The 12,086-nt window shown below is 43.3% G+C and overlaps 1 protein-coding gene across 1 annotated transcript in view; it reads left to right on the top strand.

Moving 5' to 3' along the window:
* FANCB (FA complementation group B) overlaps nt 1-6,571 on the top strand; it is a 92,388-nt gene extending 85,817 nt beyond the window's left edge. Inside the window, exon 13 of the transcript XR_006213496.1 lies at nt 6,529-6,571. The gene's annotated coding sequence lies outside the window, so the exon portion shown is untranslated. The remainder of the gene's footprint in view (nt 1-6,528) is intronic.
* Nucleotides 6,572-12,086: the final 5,515 nt, after the last annotated feature.

Raw genomic sequence — 12,086 nt, 5'->3', positions numbered from 1 at the left:
GTGGCGTAAGCAAGAACCAAAAGGCTCAGAGAAAGGGGCACTCTGGCCTGGATATAGTATGTCCGACTAGAAAATCCACTAGTGATGATATTCCTAATCCCCACAGCCTGTGAATATGTTACTTTACACAGCAGATGTGATTAAATGAAGGATTTTGAGATGGAGTGATCATCCTGGATTATCTTGGTGGGCCCAATGTAATCACAAAGGTCTTAATAAGGGAAAGAGAGAAGCAGGAAAGTCAAAGAAGGAGATGTGATGACAGAAGCAGAGGTTGGGGTGACAGACTTGTTGATTTTGAAGATGAAGAAATTGGCCATGCGCTGAGGAATGCAGTCAGCCTCTGGAAGCTGAAAAGGCAAGGAAATGAGTTCTCCCTTAGAACCTTCAGAAAGGAGCACAGCCATGCTAACATCTTCCTCTTGGCCTAGTGAGACCAATTTCAGACTTCGGACGTCCCGAACCGTAAGACAATAAATCTCTGTTGTTTTTAAAAACCTAAGCTTATGGTAATTTATTACAGCAATGATAGGAAACTAATAGTAATACAGGCATGTATTGCTAACATAACATGTCTGTGTCCATTGGCATTTGTAACTGTTGCATTCATGGTAATAGGGTAAAGTGTCCAACCCCTCCAGGATATCTTCTCTTGTAGTTGTGCCCCAGCCTTTCCATACTGAAATATGTGTTGTTTTATTGTGAATTATATTTTTTATTCTTCCTGTATACACTCTTCCTTTTGGGTTCAAAATCCTCAAGATCTCTTCCCACAAATATCTCCCTGATCTTTGCTCTTATGGTTTAATGAATTCCTAAAGATCTTCCATTATATAAGCCTTCTCTTCCTGAGTTTGATCCCACACTCAGCTCTCCTCCCAGGGCATGCTGGAATCTGATTATGGTGACTGACTGAGTGACACTGACTGGTGGGGCACACAGTAGTAACTTTGTTCTGTAAGGGTACACATTCAGGCCAGGAAGTAACAGTTTCTCTAAGCAAGAGCGGGAGAACTGCTCTGCAGACACAGGAGACCCAGTGGGAAGCTCTTCCTAAGGGGTTGGGAATTTAGGGTACTCCTCAAAGTGTTCCAGATATTTCCCTTCAAGTTGTTGGAATTGTACTCTTTCCAGGGCGCTGCCTTCACTCACATCAAAGGCCTGGAAGGGCTATGAATCCTACAGTGGATACTGCCATTCCGCAAGCAAACTTGGATGGGGTCAGACTCACAGTCTGAGTTAGGTTTTTGGGTATTTGATTCCTACAGCCATAAGAGAGAACATTATTTAAAAATCATGTTATGGAAAATCTTTGATCTTAATCTGTGCCTTGAGGTAAACGTTTAGGCATATGAGGTGTTTGTCCATGCTTTAAGTTCTGCACTGCCATCAGGAGGAGCTATCCAATTTCATGAGCTGTTTCAGCCCTGCCTAGTCTGAACCACTGGGTCCCTGTATCAGATTATGGACAGAAGGTTCAGTGTGTGTCCCATCCCTGCTACTCAGAGTATGGTCTGCAAACCAGCAGCGTGGACATCCCCTACGAGCTTGTTAGAAATGCGGCATCTTGTGCCCCATCCTACATGATGCTGAATTAGACTTGCATATTAACAAGATCCAGGGTCTGTATGCACATTAAAGTCCGAGAAGCGCTTTACACACTGTCAGCCAGGTCAACAAGGCTAAGTTCAGAGTTTAGCTTCTCACTATCTCCTGGCTCTGCATTCCCTGAGGTTTTCGGTTTGAATCTTCAAGACCTGGTCCTAGCCTCAACATATTCTTTACCCTCTCAGAGTTAGGCTAGGGGGAAAGGGTACCATGGTCCCCCCAAGAAGCCCTAAAAAAGGGCTAGTTACCTCTCAGTAGTTCAACTGGGCCACACATTATTTCTGAACCAATCACCGGGGCCAGAGAAAAGAGATACACTGACCGGGATTGCAGGCTTCAGTGCCGTAATGAGGAGTAACATCCAGTGAGAGATGCCCAATGAATATTGTCCGAGAGTAACTGATAGCATATTCCAAGAGAATAGTGGGGACTTTATGAGTATTGTTTTACTAGAAAAGCAAATAAACTCTGGGCCACACAGGATAGCGGCTGTTTACTATGCATCTCCCTTTGAGTTTTTGTGATGGCTCCCAAGGAAAGTGAGTTCTCGTTCGCGAGAACTCTGCCCTGTCACTGAATGTCCCCTGCCCTGCTCAGCTTCAGACAGTGATAGTTTCCCTCATTCTCGTGAAGTGAAACCTGAGTGGAGCATTGGTGCCACAGCTGGCACTCTATCTTATTGCCTTTCTTCCCAGAATGAGTTGTTGGGACTCCTCCTCTGTTGCGTGAACAGTCTCCTCTCCCCTGCTGGTGAACTCGTCTTAAGACCTGCAGACTTGACCTCCACTCTGGAACTGCTCAGGAACATCCTCCATCCATCTACTTAGACCTACAGCTGCAATTTTTTATTTTAGGAGTTTGCTTTCCACATGACCAACATTCCTTTCCGGATATGGAGCCCACTGAATAAGGTCCCCAAGATGTTGGCTTCATTCTGGGTTTTTACCTTCCCAGCCTGTGGGCGACCTAGCTTTTAGAATGTTCATCCCCTCAGATTTGTAATTTTAGGCTCCCAGAGAAATAACACAGAAATCAAGGTTATTATCAACGTTAGTGAACACTTTTTTTTTTCCTGTGCCACATTCCCTCAACCTACCTGTGATAGCATATACCGCTCTGCTGGAAGGTTCCCCGGGATGGCTGGTACCACCTCTTTGCTTTTCTGTTTCACAGCTTCACCAAAGTGGAGGAGCTTTACCGACCCACAGCTAGGGCAACTTAAAGCGAAGAGACTGTAGCCAGGAGATAGTGACCCAAGCCTCCTATTCTTCACAGGGGCGTTTCTGAGGCATATTCTACCAGTTTCTCAGAGGATCCCCAGTGGGATAGAGCCCAGCTGCCTTCAGTAACCAACACAATAACACTTTGTAGGGTTTTCTCTTTTTTTTTTTAGATTTTTATTACATTTCTTTATTTTTGAGAGGCAGAGAAAGACAGAGCATGAGGAGGGAGGGGCAGAGAGAGAGGGAGACACAGAATCCGAAGTAGGCTCCAGGCTCTGAGCTGTCAGCACAGAGCCCGAAGCTGGGCTTGAACTCACAGAGTGTGAGATCATGACCTGAGCCGAAGTCAGACACTCAACTGACTGAGCCACCCAGGCAGCCCGGGTTTTTCTCTTTTGTACCCTCTCTCTCTCTCCCCCTCTCTCCACCCCTTTCTCTCTGTCTCCTTCTCTCTCTCCCACTCTCCTATTCCTTCACTCCTGCATCCTGGGGCCACCTCCCAAATAAACTACTTGCACCCAAGCCCTTGCCTCAGCCCTGGTTTGAGGAAACCCAAGCTGGGACACCAGGTTCTCGAACCAAACCCACCCCACTACCTATTTTTATATAACCCACTAGTGAGCGGAGAATGATTTTTACATTTTTGAGTGGCTGAAAAAAAATGAAAAGAAGACTATTTTGTGACACATGAGAAGTATATGAAAATCAAATTTCAGTGTCTGTGAAGTTTTATTGAGACATAGCTATACCCATTGGTTTATGTATTATCTGTGGCTGCTTTTGCACCACAATGCAAGGTTGAGTAGTTGTGACAGAAACTACCTGGCCTACAAAGCCTAAAATTATTACTGACTCTTGCTTGCCCGTGATTTACGCAATAAGCATCACATTGAAATTGAATTGTAACATTATCTATCAAGTATAGACTGAACTCTAACCTTCCACATTACATCAAAATAATTTTCTTTCAGAATATTTTAGACACTTAAAAAGTTTAGCAGACATTCTTCTACCTGATTATCATTAATAAAACTTACTTTTTTGACCTCAGACTAAGAGTTAATGTTGTAGGAAATCCTCTTCTGGTTACATACAGAATATAGAGTTTAAAAATCCAGAAAACTGGGGCGCCTGGGTGGCTCAATCAGTTAAGTATCTGACTCTTGATTTTGGCTCAGGTCATGATCTCATGGTTCATAGGATCGAGCCCAACGGGCTCTGCGCTGACAGCGTGGAACCTGTTTGGGATTCTCTCTCCCCCTCCCTCCGTGCCCCTCCCCTGCTCATGCTCTCTTTCTCTCTGAAAATAAATAAACAGTTTTTAAAAATCCAGAAAACTGGGGCGCCTGGGTGGCTCAGTCGGTTAAGCGTCCGACCTCGGCTCAGGTCATGATCTCGCGGTCTGTGAGTTTGAGCCCCACGTCAGGCTCTGTGCTGAGAGCTCAGAGCCTGGAGCCTGTTTCCGATTCTGTGTCTGCCTCTCTCTCTGACCCTCCCCCATTCATGCTCTGTCTCTGTCTCAAAAATAAATAAACATTAAAAAAAAATCCAGAAAACTATTTCAATTTTTAACTTTAATGTTTACTCCTTAATCTATCTAGTGCTTGGAACATAGTAGGCAGACAGAGAATAACAATAAACAAACAAAAAATGACCCTAATTTTCTGAGATACCAAGTAGTTCTCCTGTTTCATGTTAGAAAATTACCTTGTTATAAAGACAAGTGTTTCATTTTGTAAAATAAGTGGTCCCAGGCCACAGGGAAACAAGCTTCCTTTTTATGGTTGGCCATAATCACAGTTCAAAGTCATTTGATCTATTCATGTATTTCTAGAGCAGGAAGCCCCTTTGTACACAGAAAGTAATCAACACCTAAGAATTTTTCATTTTCCTTTATTACATTTTGCTGTACTTGCAAGTTCCCCATTATTTAGTAACATGCTTGGAAAATGTCTAATAAATTACATTTAGTATCCACTAAGGTTTATTAATGTGGCCAATTCTATTTCATGTGGAATGCTCTCCCCTACTGAAAATACTGGTAATGGTTTTCTGTTGTTCACAGGCTACATCCAAATTCCTTAGTTAGACTCATCCTGGGTGTGGTCTATCTCTCTGACCTTATCTCCCACTATCATCCAGCTAAAGGTCTTCTTACTCAAAGGAGCATCCCCAACCTCTTTAGCCTCCAAGATACCTCTTCTTAGGCATTAGGTTTCCCAGATGGAGACTCGGAGACTCGGACACAAGGATTTGTGTGGAAGCGATTTCTTAAGGAAGTGCTCTCAGGAGGAAATGCTGAGGGGGTGGAGTAAACAGGATAGGGCGGAGAGTGGTTGCAGGTACAGCCCATGAAGTGTCCCTCAGCCTGACCCCACAGGGGAACCCTGGAGTGTAAGTTACTCCTCGGTGCTCGTCTTGCCTTGAAGAACAGCACCTGGACTTCTGTACTCCCGCGGTGCTGAGTTAGTGGCTGAGGGCTGCTCAGAGGCAAATAGAACGCCAGGGACTGTGGACTTGCCATGCATGTGGGCACACTGGCTCTAAGCATGTAGGAAATGTTTTGAACAAAGTCCTAGGTACATGCTGTCTCGAGCAGAAGCACACCGAAGCTAGTGAAGGGTGCATGGAAGCAGGAAGAAGGATCTCAGTTTCTGTCACCTGATCTCCTCCAGCATATGCTTGCCGTGTGCATGTACCACCTTGTACTTCCAAATACCATGGGAACGAGAGAGCCCTGGGAGTGAATCTCGGCTTCCTACCCTACCAAGGGACCCGAGTCATGTGTCTAAACTTCTCTTAGTTTCTTAGGTTGTGCTTCTTTAAATGAGCATAGTTCTATATACCTCAGAGTATTATTCTGCAGATTAAAGAAGACACCTGGGAAACTGGTACAAGATAGGTCTTCCATGGATGTCAAATCTGAAATCGTCCCACTTTGCTAGTCTCTGGCAGCCCCTTGCTCTCTGGCCATAATGTAGAATTAGACTCTATTGCATGGCACAATGGAATGAATTATGAACTTTTCTATTTAGTACAAGATAAGCTCCATTACAAATGGCGCGTCATGCCCTAGTTGAGTTAAGCGGGAGTTTTCAACCTCCGTTGACATTTTGGACTGGATAATTCTTTGTAACGGGGGGCTGTTTTGTGCACTGTAGGATGTTTAGCAGCACCCTTGACCTCTACCCACTACATCCTACTAGCACTCCCCCGAGTTGTGACAACAAAAAGTGTCTCCATACATTTCCAAATGTCCCCTAGGGAGCGAAATCACACCTGGTTGAGACCAGTGGATTAAATAAATTCCTAGGATCCGGTGCAGGGTTGATTTCAGTCTTGGAAACCATGTAGGTTGATTAACAGTAGCATCTTTTTTAAAAAATTGTTTTAATGTTTATTTATTTCTGACAGGGAGAGACAGAGCATGAGCAGGGGAGGGGCAGAGAGAGAGGGAGACACAGAATCCAAAGCAGGCTCCAGGCTCTGAGCTGTCAGCACAGAGCCTGACGCGGGGCTTGAACTCACAGACCGCGAGATCATGACCTGAGCTGAAGTCAGACGTTCAACCGACTGAGCCACACAGACGCCCCAACAGCAGCATCTTTTAAATGCCAGGAATATGTTCCTCCTTTCCCTCTTTAAACAATAGAATTTTTCATGCATGGTTGTTTTTCTTTGTTTTGGACGTTCACAGGTAAAAGGGAGGAATCTCACATTATCCAAATGCAAGAATTAGAGGAGCCATGCTCTGAGCAATATGTGGGTCTCAGAGACCCAGATGTCCCACATACAGTCTTATCCCAAGTCTCTGAAGAAATCAGGATTTGAATACAGACTGCCTTGCTCAATGGTAAGCAGCCATTAGAAGACTATGATACTGGGTAATGATTGTTTGCTACGTAACATTTTATTGGGGACCAGAGGAAGAGAATGAGTATTATTGGCTAAGGCAGGATGTGCCAATCTCTTATTTAAAAGGAAAGGTTAACAGTGTTTTGTGACTGTGATTCTAATGAGACATATCGAGGAGCGGATGTTTCCATACAAAATGCTGTCCAGTGTTCTTATCTTTGTAAGACCTGTGTGTTACAATTTCAACTTGTTTCAGTCATCCTTGTCGAGGAGAAAGCCAGACTAGTTGAAATCATCAAATTACTGTAATTGTGACTTTATACTAATCCAGTAATTATCCCCTGAATTCAGTTTCAACACTGAATATTTATATCTCTATTAGGGGCAGAGAGAATTGAAAAAAATATTGAGTATTGCAAATCATAATCTCAGGAATTTGGACTGATACAAAGGCATTACCTTTCCATCTTAGAAAACTAGTTTGCTCTTTTTAAGCTCTCCGGAAGTGATGAAAGCTGACTCTCAGCAGGTGCCCTAACAAGTAGATCCCTGGGAAAAATCAGCGAATTTCTACTACAACAGACCTTTTATTCAAGACATACAAACTTCCAGTTATAAAATAAATAAGTCACGAGGATATAAAATATAGCACAGAGAGTATAGTCAATAATACTGTAGTAACTTGGTATGGTGACAGTTCGTAAGTACACTTATCGTGGTGAGCATTGTGAAATGTATGGAAATGTTGTAATGATTGGTTTTACTTTTGTAAACCCGCTTTTAGATTCAGCAATGCCTGCAAGGTCTGGAAACAACCCATTGTTGGTGTGGGCTGAAGCAGGAATACCCACAGAGGTCAGCACACACGGCGGTGTTGCCTGACCGTTCCCCTCTAGGCACCTTCCGGTTACTCTGAGCCCACCTCGCATGGGCAGCCAGGAGTCCTCCTACCTTGGTCCCTCTTTCTGCTGCTTCTTTCAGCCTGTCCCCTCAGTTTCACCCCTCTGATGACCCAAAAGGCCACCCAGTGTGGCCCACATGACCAGTTTTCACCCCTTGTATTACAACTTCCATTTTGCCCAGAATCCTTCTTCCATCCAGAGTGGCACCGCTACAAGATGGGCACCTATCTCTCTTGCTGATATTGATCAGTCCTCACAGGTGTCCCTTGATTTTTTCTTATGAGTAACTGTTTTAGTTTGGTGAAGTGATTGTCAAGCTTTATTTTAGCATCTAAGTTTCCCCCTTGAATAAAAACAGCTAAGCGGTCCCTCTATGTGAAATAGAAAAATAGACGCATACGTTGCTCCTAGAGAAGTGGGGCTGGGGCACAGGGGCCGTCTCAGCTGGTCTTCACAGCTCCCTTCTCAGCTGAGGCACTCCAGAGCCTGGAGCTTCCTGTTCAGTAGTCCTGGTGAATCACTCGTCTAGTTCAACCTCTCTACTTTATGAAGAACTTAGGCCCAGAGAGTTATAGGTGCGAATTCAAAGCTTCATTGCTTGTTTCTGACAGAGCCAAGATTTGAACTGGCCTGCTGCTCCTTCCCCAGTAGCCCTCCCAACCATCCTGGCCAGATGTCCAGCGGGTGTTTTTAACAACTCGAAGCAAGTAGGCATTTTCCCTAGGATCGGTCCGAACTACTTGCTTTTATCATTGTTGATGAACTAAAAAGCGCTCCGAAAAGCCACCGCATCCAAGCTGGTGATGTGCAGCCTCTCACACCATGAGGAAACCACTCTTTTTCTCATCTCTACTTTTCCTGTGATCGCAGAACCCTTGGCCCCTCCCTGTCTCCCCGCCACCCCAGTAGCTTTGAGAGCGACTAGGGCATATAAAATGTGCCCACCAACAGATCACCAATTGTATTCCCCTTCTGACAACGCCCAGCAGGCCTGCTGGTCTCAGGCCCTGTGTTCTCCCAGCTCAGCTTATGGACACGGGTGACCTGTCCACCATACGGCGCTGCTCCTGTTTGGAGAGCTGGTGTGGAGTGGATGGAGAATCTCTCTTTCCTCTGTCATCCTCCATATAGCAGCATCTTGTGCCCTGGAGATTTCCAGAGTTTTTGATGATTGTGACCACGAATCCTCCACAAGGCACAGCCATTTGTCCAATAGTAGGTGCTCAGTAGAGAGATAACTCTGAATAACTGGTTTCACGCGATACTCGAAACAGCCTCGACCCTCTGATCATTATAACTGGGTAAAGGGATCAAGCTGGTTGTGCAGGACTTCCTTCTGTTTTGCTTTAGGAAGTTCTGTCCCGGGAGTTCCCTTGATTCCTCAAAAAACGTGGGGGGATTTCTGGCAGGCTTACCACAGCGGGCCCACAGACGTGCACAGACACTCTCAATTCCCCTTGGCGATCCGGTAGAAGCTCCAGCTGAGACTCCACCATGCTATAAAAAGTAATTCCTACAGCTGAGGATTTGTCTACAAGTTGGACTTCTCTCTAGCCCACTGAGAAGGTCCAGAATAGGTACCTCCCTTTCCAAGCTGCTTCCTCTCCGTGCCAGGATTCCCACGTGTCCTCCTAACACCATCTCCTGATGCAGCCTAGTTCTTCTGAGGTTCCTCTGCCCCGCGCTGACTGGCCAAGCAGGGATCGTTTTGAAATGCAGAGTAAGGAGGGCAGGGAAAGGTTTGGCAGTAGGAAAATCTGCAAGTGTAGAAAAGAGAGTTACATTTTAATTAGTGTTAAATAACAGTTCACAGTTTATAAAGGCTTTTATATATACACATAACGTACTTAGCCCTCAGACTTGGGCATTGTTCTCCGCATGAGGTTTCAGGTTCTCGGAGAATACCGTGCCACGAAAATGTTGTATGTCCTCAGAGAAACTGATATTCACTCTCTTTAATGAAAACCAAATATATGTGACCTCATTTTTCCCTTCGTGCCCTGGCTTTTAGGAACCTCAGATTCTAATATGATGAAAACGAATGGCTTATGTCAACCTCTATAGTTAGCATGCTTTTTCCTTTTTCGTTGATCTGATTCTTCCCAGCTTCACTTCCTCTCTTTTCTTTCTTTTTCATTTATTCATTTCTTTCTTTACCCATATGTACCCTCCTTAAAAACATTTGAAACAGATTATGAAAACTTATACCAACTGGTACCAAAATAAAAAGATTGGGTTAGAGGAATGGAAATTACAGAGTGGAAATAGAAAAAGGCCCTAAAAGGGAATGTACTAGTTTATAGACAACAAAGAGACATGGTCAGAGCTCTAGGAATTGGGTCCTTAGCTACCTGTGAAAGGATAGGAAAGAAAATAAATACATATGAGAACATTTGTACTTTTCCTCCGGGTTAGATACTTTGAATCACAGGCAAGTGTTCACTACTCCCAGGTTATAAAGAAACTGGCCCATTTTTTTCCTCTAGTACTTTTAAGATTTCATAATTTTACCTTTAAATCATTGATGCATTTGGAGTTGACTTTGCTCACAATGTAAAGTGGAGAGCCAGTTTCATCTCTTTCCACAGGGCTGCCCAGTTGTCCCTACATTTCTTAAAACATCCAACTTTACCCAACAGGTTTGAGACACCCCTTCTAGCTTATACTAACTCCATGTGTATTTCCATCCTATATTTCTAGGCTATTCAGTTACGTTGGCATTTCTAGTTGTGCACTAGTTCCATATTTTTAATATGAACATTATAGATATGTTTTAATATCTAGTAGCATTTGTCACTCCTCATTGCTTTTATTACTTTTCAGGTGTTTGCTTAACTACTCTTGTCTATTCTCTCATTTAATTTTACAATTAGCTTGCCTAGTTCTAGACAAAAAATATTGGCATTTATTGGAATCTCATTAAATTTATGAAATATAATATAAAAATTTTTGTGGTTGCTTCTATTCTTTCATATTGATCTATCCTAATTTATCTAACCATTATGCTCTTTTGGGACCTTTACATTACAGGCATTGATTGTGTTGTCAGGTCTTTATTTGCCCTCTTTCCTTTGGGTAATGCTCCTTTCTCAGTCTAATCCTATGACTTGGTTGAAGGACATGAAACAAAGAACCTCATTACATCCTGGTAGCTGGTTCAACAGACAGACCGGTGACACAGGCCTAACCAGTTAGATTCTTTCTCTGGGACCTCTTTGAATTGGGAATCTCATGGTAGGGTGAGGAGATGTGAAGTTTTTAGCGTTGAGTTGTAAGGACGGAAGAATGGTTTCGCTTCATGGACAACACAGCAAGAAAGAAAAAGGCTGACATCAATAGAGTGTTCTAGTGACATGGATCTCCTGCTTCACATATCTCTAACTAGAATCACACTCTTGCTGGTTATGAGAGCTAAGAATCCCATTTTGGTAAAGATAGTTTTTCCCTTCAGTTTTATAGAGGCATGATTCACAAATAGAAATTATATATATTTAGGATGCACAGTGCACTGATTTAGTATATGCATACATTATAAAATGATTACCACACTCAAGGTAACAAAGACATCCATCACTTCACATAGTTACCATTTGTGTGTGTGTGTGTGTGTGTGTGTGTGTGTGTGATGGGAACACTTAAGATCTCTTAGCAAAGTTCAAGTATACAACGCAGTATTATTAACTGTAGTCACCATGCTGTACGTAGAACCTGAGAACTTATTCATCTTATTACTGAAAGTTTGTACCCTATGACCATCATCTCCCTATTTCTCCCACTGCCTAGCCTCTGGCAGCTACTGTTCTAAATTGTTTCCATGAGTTTGACTTTTCTAGATTCCATATACAAGTGAGAATATACAGTATTTCTCTTTTTGTTTGGCTTATTTCACTTAGCCTATCCTTCAGATTCATCGGTATTATCACAAATGGCAGGATTTCCCTCTTTTTATGGCTAGATAATATCCCCTTGTGTGTATATAACACATTTTCTTCGTTCGTCGGTTGGTGGACACTTAGGTTGTTTCCATATCTTGGCTGATATGAATAATGCTGCAAAGAACATAAGAGTGTAGATATCTCTTTGATATACTGATTTCATTTCCTTTGGATATATACCCAGAAATGAGGTTGCCGGATCATATGGTGGTTCTACCGTTCTACCGTTTTTCATAGTAGCTGCACCAAGTTACACTCCCACCAACATTGTATGAGCTCTCCCTTTCCTTTGGATCCTCGCCAACATTTGCTAGCTTATCTTTTTGGTGATACCCATTCTAGCAGGGGTGAGATGATATAAAATAGTGTTAATTGAAGTAGGACCGAACAATACAAAAGATACTTTCACTCCTTCCCTCTCTCCCTCCATGCCTTTGTTTAGATGTGAGGAGCTTACTGAGTATTGAGTATCCTCTAAATTTCAGTCGTGGCCTTTCTTACCTTCCTGCACGTCAGCCAAACTGCTTTAGGACTACACCTTTGCCTTTCTTGCCTTTGGAACC

Source organism: Panthera tigris, chromosome X (genome assembly GCF_018350195.1).
Source record: "Panthera tigris isolate Pti1 chromosome X, P.tigris_Pti1_mat1.1, whole genome shotgun sequence".
Lineage (NCBI taxonomy): Eukaryota > Metazoa > Chordata > Mammalia > Carnivora > Felidae > Panthera > Panthera tigris.
The sequence above is the reverse complement of the archived record's forward strand: the minus strand, read 5'-3'. Positions and strand labels throughout refer to the sequence as shown.